Source organism: Aplysia californica, unplaced genomic scaffold (genome assembly GCF_000002075.1).
Source record: "Aplysia californica isolate F4 #8 unplaced genomic scaffold, AplCal3.0 scaffold00062, whole genome shotgun sequence".
Classification (NCBI taxonomy): Eukaryota; Metazoa; Mollusca; class Gastropoda; order Aplysiida; family Aplysiidae; genus Aplysia; species Aplysia californica.
Window position 1 is genome coordinate 1,148,904 of NW_004797332.1, and position 10,919 is coordinate 1,159,822.

Here is a 10,919-nt window from a genome sequence, read left to right on the forward strand (position 1 = left end):
AACAAGCGGGGTCAAGCAACATTGAACAACCATACAAAGAGGCTTGGAATGCGAAGAATTTTGAGGTTCATTAACAGATCTTCCATTGTTTATAGCTTGTTGACGAACTGTTTGCTTCTGTGACGGATATATTTCTTGATTCACAACTGGTGAGTAGCTTTATTTGTTCAGTTGTTATGTCATTTACTAGCTATATTCGTTTTAGATTTGGTTACAAACTTTTTTAACACTCGACTGACCCAACAAACATGAACGCCGAGTCGAGCCTGTAATGGCACGGTATTACGAAGTCGGCGGAGGCGAAAGCATAATAACGAGGGACGCGGAAAGTGGTTCATTTCCACGGAATTTTTGTGTGTATTGACAAGATTTCCCACAATCTATGTAAACTGGGTTTGTTCATACCATAAAAGCTTTTAGTCTGAAGCAACTAGGCTATGGTTTCGGTTATTGTGTTGTTCTTTCTGGGCCACTGCAGTCAAGTGTGTTGAGAAGGCAACGTCGTCCAAAGAACGCTGATCTTGATTAGGCCTTAAAATCTTGTCTTGTCTACTCTCCCGTGCTTACTACGATATTCTGATGTTTAGTTTGTGATAGATCTAGGCCTAGGCTTGTAAATGTTTGTGTTGTTGGGGCTAGGGGTGCACTATTCAACAGGCTCGGGTTTGACATAGCTAGATCCATCCAGAAGAGAAACTAAAATTCTGTGATCTGACCTGACCGCAAGTTCGAAGGAACCGGGGCACTAGTTTGGGAATGACGTAGATCTAGATCTAGAAGTAGAAGAATATCATAGACTATAGAATTAATCATGTCTTGGAGAAAAAAAAAGCAATGCGGTACACACATATTAAACACATATAGATCTAGGCTAACATAGACCTTTTATAAATATAATCACTTTCTTGATAGTAATTGCTTACTTCAAATTCAAAGGAATTCGTACTTCAAATTCAATGAAGTTGAGGGGTAAAGTCAGTGTATATGAATCGGTTTCCCGAGAAGCCACCAGCACAGAGGAGAGTAGCAAGTGTTAACTTTTAAAAAGTAAACTTCTTTGGGGAACTGTAAGGTTTACAGAGTATTTAGATCTTTAACCTGAACACTGAGAACTGTTTAACCATGTTGTACCCCTGTTTTCATCAACCTGTAAAAGTCATTGGGAGAGTAAGTGGGCTTGTCTTCTATCTATCATGAACAAATACTAAAAATACTAAAATTTAAGGCCGGCTCTGTTTCTCCGAACGGTTTCTGTTCTCAAGATTTGTTGATAATTTGCAAATGGAGTGGCCCGCGTGCGCGCACTCTTGTGTGTGTGTCAGTGTGAGTGAGTGTGCGCGTGACCCGCATGTGTGTTTATAAGGTGTGAACTGGGGGCGTGGAGAGATTTTGTTTTTGTTTACATGAGAAGGATTTTAGTGTTTCCTTTAGGGGCTATTTCTCGCAGTACCTTTTCGAAGCATTTTCAAATGAAGTATAGTAAGTATATAGTCCGGGAACGTTGCCCGAACCACAACTGAAGTATCTGAATATTCAGACATTTAAAAATCTCTAGATCTAGCTCTAGAAATTGAAATCGATGCAAAAAATGCTTCTTCCCAGTCCTCGCAGAATGGCAGAATGAAAGATGACGCCTAAATCTCGCAAATAACCCCAAAATCTCGAAAACGGAAACGGTCATGAGAAATAGATCTAGATCTAGAGATGAAGTTTATTTTCCCAAGCCCAAGCGTTCTGCACGGTTCGGAAAAATAATCACTTCGAAAATTTAAGGCGGTCTAAGACAGTAGGCCTATCACTTTAATTGACTTTGTAATTGTGTAGCGGCTGTGTGACTGAGTTACAACATGTTGCTACCTTCTCTGTGCAACTTCATCTGCTAAGCATTCGTGTGTTATGTATGTACAGTGTCTGAGTGTATTATTCTTTTCTTCTTCTGGTTCATATCACACTTGAAGTCCAGTATCTATCATACTGGGCTGTCTTGCAGTGAGTTTTCTTTGTTGCATGCAGGGGCTTGAGTTTGATTATATGTGTGGGAAGAATTTTTATTGAGTATCTCTGTCGTTTTGATGTGACGTTGTAACCCTCTCAGTCCTTACAGACAAGGTAATGATCTAAATTGTGTTAAAATTAAGTTAATGGGTGTATAAAACATCTGCTTTTTAAAAATAAAATGAACCTTGTAATTAAAGATCTCTAGGATCAAGTTTTGTTAAAAGTAGTAGTGCACTCTTACTCGACTGGTTGTTTAAGTTTAGAAAAATAAGCTTACCAGAAGGCTTTACGAAGGAATATTTTTTTTCAATTTTTTTCAAATGTGCACATTCATTGTGCTTGTGTGTCAACTTAAAAATTCACATTGTTGAAATCAAAATATTCTCTCTCTCTCTCTCTCTCTCTCTCTCTCTCTCTCTCTCTCTCTCTCTCTCTCTCTCTCTCTCTCTCTCTCTCAAAAATGATTGTGGGGTTTTTTTCTGTTATCTTTAGGACACTGCATTATAAATTCACCCTCACTTTCTGACTTGACGACATCACCACTTAAAGAGATAAGGACCCATGGTGTGTGTGTGTGTGTGTGTGGGGGGGGGGGGTTGCTGTCATTATCTTTGAAGTTTAGAGCCCCCTCCCCCCTCCTTTTTTTTTTACATTAGGTTAGGTAGTTGCAATGTCCCTTCAACACCAACCAATGCCTACTTCCTAAAGGGGTTGCTGTTTGGTGGGCACCAGTGTACAAGATGTCTCTTCTTATTCCCAACTTTCTCTCTGTAGAACTTTCTGTCTTCGTCCTCTGGTTTCCTCATGATCTTCCAGGCTGTCTCTCCAGCCTTCATCATTTTCTTGTTCCTCATGATCTTCCAGGCTGTCTCTCCAGCCTTCATCATTTTCTTGAACTTCTCTCTCTCCCTATCTTTTTCTCTGTCTGTCTCTCTCTCTCTCTTCTCTCTCTCTCTCTCTCTCTCTCTCTCTCTCTCTCTCTCTCTCTCTCTCTCTCTCTCTCTCTCCCTCTCCCTCTCTCTCCCTCTCCCCCTCCCCCCCCCTCTCTCTAGTCTCTCTCTCTCTCTTTCCATCTCGCACTTATCCCTTCTCATACATTTTATTTTATTTTCGTTTGCCGGTTTCATTTCCCCTTTCTCACTCAGTTATTCAGCTTGAGGCTTACTTCAGAGTGCGGCTCATGTCTTTTCAGTCAGGCCCATGCTCAATAATTATTGTTAATAACTTTAGTGAAGTTTATATTTTTCTCTCTCAACAAGTGCTTTCAAGTGGAGGGGGGGGGGGGCGTTTGCATGGCCCTTGAAGTAAAACCCAAAGGTTTCTCAAGTTTCTGTGCAGAATGACTTTCTTTGGTGTCGTTATGGACAGTTTCTAATTTCTTTAATGATGGTTTACCTCTATTTGACATGATACGAAGTACTGTTATTTCATGGTATATCTAGCTCTTGCCAATAGGCTCTGTGGGATGGTAAGATTCTTACAGCTTCATTCTTTTTTTTCTCCTCTAATGGGTGGTTTGAATAAAGGAAGCACTTGTTGCTGCCTCATTGATTCCTACTTCTCATTATCTCACTTTTCCTGCCACTGTCAGGCCTCTTGTACTTTTTATGGGATTCATTCATTCGTCAGGAAAGCAATCATGTCGAGTCCTGACTTTGCAAGTTGATAGTCATGTCTGCTGGGTTTTCGGGGGTTTTTTTTTTGGGGGGGGGGTTTCCAAGTCAGGAACTGGTTGTACTGTGCTATCACTGCACACCACTTCTTTCATTTTGTTTTTTGATTACAATACTCAATACATATTGTACTTTTAGTAAGTTTTTTTTATGGGTGGGTGAGGAGAGGTTTGTGCTGACCGCGTTTTCTCAGTTTTTGAGCTAATGTATTCAGGCAGTTGTTCGGATTCCAGTTCTCCCTCGCTTGGAACTGCCGCCTACCCACTTCTCTTCATGCCTCATTTTGTTCTCTCGTCCCGTTTTCTTTTTCTACTTTTTTTTTCTCTCTTATTAATCGTGACACGCGCGCCCAGTCTCTGGGCCGTGTGGTGGGTGGCAGAGGGTGCTGTGTTCTGCGCTCCTCGGCCCGGGCATGCTGCCGTTGCAATGTGTACGCGTGCCTCCTCGTGTAGAGAGAGCTTTGTAAGAAAAGTATTGCGTGGGTGTCAATGCGAAGGCACGTGAAGTGGTGAGTGAATGAGTCACGAGCCAGCAGAAAGCAGACACAGGAATAACACGACAGAGGCCGGCCTGCACCTACCTTGCTCAGGTGTTTCTTACCCTTTTCTTCTGTTACCTGTCTGGTCTCGATGCTCTCTGATGATATTATTAGTTGCGCTGGATGGAGGAATTCGGGTAGTTCTTTCGCTCTCCTTTTCCGAACCATTGATTTTTTCTCTCTCTCATCCTCGTCCCTTAAAGATATTTTTCAGAATGTTATATACACTCCCTTCCAGCTCATCATCCTTCCATTTCTTGCTCCTTTTCCGAGATTGGTGGGCACACGAGTTCAGCTTGTTCCTTCTTCGTTGGTGTTGTTTTTGGGTTTTTTCATTTTGTTTTCAAAACTCTTTCATGGATTCTTTTACGTTCAAGATGTGTTGGTTTATATTATCTGCTTGAAGCTTGGAAGTGCCTATGTATTCCACCCCCCACCCCCCACCCCTTTCTCTGTAAGTCTGTGTTCCACTTTTATTGAGTTGTCATGCGCACGTAATATTGGAAAAAATATACTCGTGAGAGTGAGGGGTGGTTGATTTTCTTCAGGAGGGAAGGAGGAAGCTGGGGGGGGGGGGGGGGGGGGGTATCTTCGCAAATTAAAAAAAAATGAGTATCCCTTTTACGATTGTGCATCCACAAGTGTATCAGAAATAATGCAGTGCGTGATTAGTGTGACTTGCAGAAAACTGTTTCGATCAACTCGACAGAATACTTACTTCAGAGACGACGCTCGAATTTTTTGTGATGCACATCATGCTTGTGTGTTTTAATTGGTTCTTTTATCAAACATCTCGATTGGTCTTGTTTTGCGAGATATGAGAGGCTACACCGGTGTTCTGGTTTGTTGCATGAGTCGAGATGCTGAGTAGTGTCGGCACCGTGCATGGCCGCTGTGCGCTCTTGGCTTTGTCGGGGCTGTGGCTGTTCTATCTAGACTGAGATGTTTTGGTGTAAACCGTCGTGGTCGGAGACGGTACACATACACATGCAAGAAAGCCAGTGGAAATACTTTTTGTGTCTTCACGCCTTCGAAAAGGAAATTTATAATAAATGAGTACTTGTCGCAGTGAAATGAAATGTACTCGCTCATCCAGGTCGTGTCATGGGGCATTTTTATTTATCCATATTTAATTAATAAATTTGTTTTTATTGGGGAGGGGGTGTCCCTATTTCCCCCCTTTTAAGTTCAGTGTAGAATGGGGACGAAATTGGATTTGTGTGTGCGCTCGTGTATGTATTTGTGTAAACCTGACAGTGACTTAGTAAGACTCGCATTTTTATAACTCTCAACTTTCACATTATATTTATATATCCCGTACATGGCTTGTAGACTTGTGATGATAGTGTTAACGACCTGTAAGTAATCTTTCTCCGTTGTGTGTCCCCGAATTCCTCAAGGTTCCCCCAGCCCATTCGTCAAGGTAAGCCACTTGGTAGGGTGTCGCTCTTGTCGTCCACCGGGCCGACAATCCGTCTGCAGCGTTTCCCATTTCTTGTCGTAAGCACTTCCTCAACACGGAGAGCGTACTTCATTAATTAGTATCTCGCTCGTTTCTCAAACTTGTTTTCGTTGTCCGTGGTTAGTTGATGGGTGTTCTGGAGTGGTTCCTTCCTTCTTTACCTAGCGCGCTCATTTGACCTTATCAGTTGCGAGCGCCGTAAAACCCCATACTAAACTTTTTAAAAACACCTTTCGTCCATATCTCTTCTTCTCCTCCTTTTCTTATTATTTACCAGAGTTTCACATTTACTTTCCATTAGTAACACCTTTCATATCTTTGAGCGGGTGTTTGAAGGGCGCCACTGGTAGGTCCAACTTTTTTTGCTTTCCCCGTTCCCCAAGGGGGGTTAATAACATGTTCTTATGCACAGCAGAATTGTAAATGGGCTGGTTTATCGATGTCATGCTTCGTACTCACATACTGAGTATCATACTGTGCTGGAACAACAGGAGAAACTGCTGCTTTTTTCCCCTCATCCTTATTGTTGTCATTTTCCCTCTACTTCTTTTGTATCATGTTTCTCTCTCTCTTGTGAACTGCTATTTCCGGGGTGCCTTGATAGTCGAAGAGATAGAATATTATATTCGTGAAATAAAAGACCACATTCTCGCTGATGTGGCCTGTGCTGTCTGAAGCATCATGTGGGTGATTAGTGTGGCTTGTTTCTTCATTCCTCCTATTAAATACCGTCCTTTTCTCCCCTCCTTTTTGTGTTTGTTTCTCTCTTGTAACACCTCTAATCTTCGGCACTTATATGACCTTGTTGTGTTGCAAGTGCCATAAAACTTTAACTATGTGGGTGGTTGGCTGGTGGTTTGGTGTGTTTTGCTTCTTCTTTCCTAGCAAACATATATTGTCCTTGTGTTTCCTCCTTCTTTTTTGTGTTTGTTACTCTCTTGTAACGCCTGTAATCTTCGGCACTTATATATGACCTTATTGTGTTGCAAGCGCCGTAAGACACTTACTAGAGAGAACTCTTACTACAACAAAAGAGCAATAAAACGCGAATAGTCGTCTTATAATGTCTTCCGTCCGCATCCAGTTCTCTTCGAGGTTGTATCGTTTCCTGACGCAACGTGGCCGTTGTCGCGCCCACTCGCCGGAAACGATAGAGGGGCTTCTCTTCATCCTGTTCCCGTGTAGCCTAGGCCTAGTAATTCTTTGTCCTTGGCGTCAGATCACGTGACCGCTAACTATGCAAACGCATTCCTCACTGTTGTTGAACACAAACAACCACGACACAGCGTTGGTCGTCGTCGCAACAACATTCGGTACCGACCACAATCACGTCCCATTTTCCATAGCCTCCCTAAACTGTACGGTTCTCTCCCACAGAAGTGGGGCAACACACCCTTCTTTTGTGTACCGAACGTTGTGCGTAACGTAACATAACGATGACAGTTCCAAGTTCCAGTTGTTGGAACCGTTTCGTTTTCTGATATCCCGAAGAATGTTAAAAATGGTAGAGATGTGTGCTTGTAAAATATGCCATGTCTCAGGTCGTTGGTTTTTAGTGCTATTACTTTATCCGAACATTTTAGTGCTAGATCTATTACTTTATCTGGAACATTCTTTGGTTGGGTTTAAAGAGCTTTTAAAAAATTACAGAAAAGTCCCATAAACACTATAGTCGAGATTAATTTTAAAAACAACCGAAAAACTCAGTTCAATATTAATAACAATAAAAACAGAACCGACGAAAAAAGTTGTACACATAATTTTTGGGTGTGATTTCCGATTCCAGTTGTCGCTGTGATGTGTTCTGTCTGATGCATGCAAGAGGCTGAAATGATGTACAATGTTGTCACTATATTATGTGTCAATAGTGCGAAATGATCTTTGACGCGACAGGCAGTTCTTTGATCTCCACTTTTAACTCTTGGTTGATCGGCTGTGCCCGCGCGGGTGTTTGTTCCATGAATTATGATCAGAAATGCGGGATCGTACCCTTTCATTAAGCTTAAAAAGTACCCAAAATGTACTCCAGAAATACTCAAAAGTATTTTTATAAAAAGTATCGCAGTAGAGTAAAAGTACTGGTTCTCAAAAATGTACCGGAGTACAGTAAAAGTACCGAAAATTGTAACGTAAGTACAACTACCGGAGTACTTGTACCCTGTTAATTTCAGCTCTGGTCTTAACCCAATGACCAACTTTGGCATTAATACATTAACCCTTCAACTACCTCACCCTAGTCTCCGCAAGTTCTTTGATGAGAATTTAAAGAAATTTTGTCAGTGTTGGAGTTAAGTACTTTTACATATCTGTAGTGATGGGCTGCTGGAGAGGAATCTGTATAGAACAGCGTCTATGGTGGAGAGGTTAGGCGTTCAACTAACGCACGCAGAAGACCGTGTTCGATTCCCGAATGGGGAGAATTTGTATTGGGTATCTTCGGTCTTTCTGCGTGGATGTTTAATTAATCCCTGTCAGCCCAGGTTGGCCTGCCTCTCAAATGAAAGTGTGTCGGTGGTGGGTTTTTTAAGGGGGAGGGGGGGGGGTGGAATGTAACCCAACTGGTCATTATTTCCCTAGTCTCTCTCTGCTTGTATGTATTAAATACAATATGTAATAGTCTGATCGCTATTACCCGTATGTCCCGTAAAAAGGAAGATCCCCCCCCTCCCCCCTTTTCCCCAAAAATAATTTTAAAAGAAAAAAAAATGTATGAGCCAACCATGCACAGTGGGACCCCGAAATAGCGCCCGCCCGCATTCCAATACCCCAATCTATTACACTTGAATTTCTATGTTTGTTCATTGTGCTGTTTGAAATTCCCGAATCACGACTCCCAGCGCCGATGTATTGACATTCTTGTCTCACTGGCACTGTATGTAGTGTATGGTTGTCTGCCGTGACCCCTATCGGGCCCCCTCTACATGGTTGAACGCGATACGGCATTTTTGTCTCCGCAACTAACCCGTTGTCCGTCTTTGTCTGTCTTCAAAGGTTTGTTTGAGTGCTTAAATATTCGATATAATGAAAAGGCGCTGTCGTGGGGGTCTTTGATTATGCTCCCCCACACATCTACTGTGTGTGTGTGTGTCGCGAGGCGTTTTTCGTGTCGATTGTAAGAAATACGATCAATTGAAAATCTAGCTGTCTGGTTATTTTGGCTTACAATTTATGTTACTGTTGAGTGAGTTGATTTCCTTATTTATTTAATCGATATGAAAGCACATTCTTTTGCTTCTGTTCCGCTCGTAGTTTGTGCGCTTTTCTACGTCGTAAAATATCCTTATTTTGCTTTTGTGGAACGTGTTGTGTCATTAAATGTTTATTTTTTGCGTCGTTAAATGCTTATTTTTGCGTCGTTAAATGCTTTTTATCAAGAAAAAGAAATCAAATCTCAACATTCCGACGGTCTCTTTGTGTGTGTGTGCGGGGGTTGTTTTTTTTTACTAAGTTCTTTGCTCCGTGATCATACATTGAAAATTTTGACATTCCTGAAGCAGTTCAGTTAAGTTTTAATATCGATTCTATTGTCGGACTTACTGACACCAAAGATCGTACATAACAAGATAGTTCACTCCTCTCTTTGAGCCAATTAAAAAAGTGCCCTCAAAGTCCGGTGGCGCCCTCTTTGAAAAAGCGCGGACTTTGCAAACAGTTATCCTACTTTATGAAAAACAGTAAAAGCGAAACTAACAAGCTGAGCTATTCCTATTCTTCCTCTGGAGAAACGAAAGAGAGCTCCAAGACAAAGACTGCAGCAGCGCCATCTGAAGCAATGCGCGGACTTCCGCGGACACTTTTTTGGCCGAGTGAACTATTTTGTTATATACGATCTTTGCTGGCACCGTTGGGTGGACAGATACGATCCTGCGAGTGGGTGGAGGGCGCCACTGGTAGGTCCTGCTTCTTTTCTTTCCCTCTGTTCTTTCGTCCATATCTGTCTTGCTTCCTCCTTGCACGATATGACCTTTAATGTGTCTGTCTTTACTCAGACTCAACTGCGACCCTGCACATTCGAACTTCCAAGCCAACCCCATCCATTTTCAAGGAGAAGACTGGCCACCTTAGATAGATGACCCTCGTCGATAGTTTCATTATGATTGAAAAAAAAAGCAATGTTTGGGGGGGGGGGGGGGGTTGATACAAGTGATTGTCTTAGACAGTGTGCGTTCAAGCAAGTTAAACTGTATATTATTATTATATTTTATTGTCCTTCACCTGACAGCGCAATCCAGCGTTTTTTTTGGTATTTTTCCCCCCCCCTTCTTGTCTACTCGTCGTGACGTGACATTTATCGTGTTGTCACCAGTAATTTGTTGTTCGAGAACCCAGTACGTTACGGTTATAACGGCCTATCATTGGTCCCTAGAGTGGTTGACGGGTGTTGTGGTATTCTTTCTTTTATATCAAACATCTGTCGTCCTCATCTCTCCGTTTTTTCTTTGTATGTTACTCTCTTGTAGCAGTCACACAGTAACACCACCAATTTTTGGCACTTATATGAACCTATTTGTCTTGCAAGTGTCGTAAAATTCTTACTAAAACTAAAATAAAAATCAAAACCCAATATATTTTATAATTTACAGAGCACCATCCTAGGTCCTTTGAATTTGATTATGAATAAAATTATTACTTTCGAGATGTTCTATGTATGCTGTTAGCTTTGGTTTATACATCCTTTTCAATGCAATACAATCTGTAGTTTTACAATAGCATTCTCCAAAAACGAACGAGCAGTGACCGTAGATTTGAATGGGTTCTGTTCGCCCACGCTGATATACGTGGTTGGTTGGCGGGTGTTTTGATGTGGTTTGCTCCTTCTTTCCTATCGATCATCTATGTTCCTTACCTCTCCTTCTTTTTTGTGTTTGTTACTCGCTTGTAACACCTCTGATATTCTCACTTTTATATGACCTTATTGTGTTGCAAGTGCCGTAAAACTCTTACTAAAACTACGCTGATAGTACGTGATATTATTTACTTTTCTTCAACACAACCAGCAACTTGTTGTGTTGATGGAACAAAACCTGGCATCTGTGGATTCTCGAGTATACCGGATCTTCTGCCTGGGTGTATATATTCCCTCTCAGCTCAGGTTGACCCTGGCACGCAGGTTCCAAAGTCCACCTCCTAAATGACATATAAATTGGTGTCGATTAGGGATTAAAAACGCCTACTTTTTTTTTAAGCACTACTTTGCTGTCTGGCATATCTTGTCTGGTTGTTGCGAACTCGCTCCACGCACTCCCCC

At 41.8% G+C, this 10,919-nt stretch overlaps 1 protein-coding gene across 1 annotated transcript in view; it reads left to right on the forward strand.

The window, feature by feature from the left end:
• The first annotated feature begins 37 nt into the window (after positions 1-37).
• The window catches only part of LOC101863416, a 35,568-nt gene continuing 24,686 nt past the window's right edge, over positions 38-10,919 (forward strand). The window contains exon 1 of the mRNA XM_005093367.3: positions 38-149. The gene's annotated coding sequence lies outside the window, so the exon portion shown is untranslated. The remainder of the gene's footprint in view (positions 150-10,919) is intronic.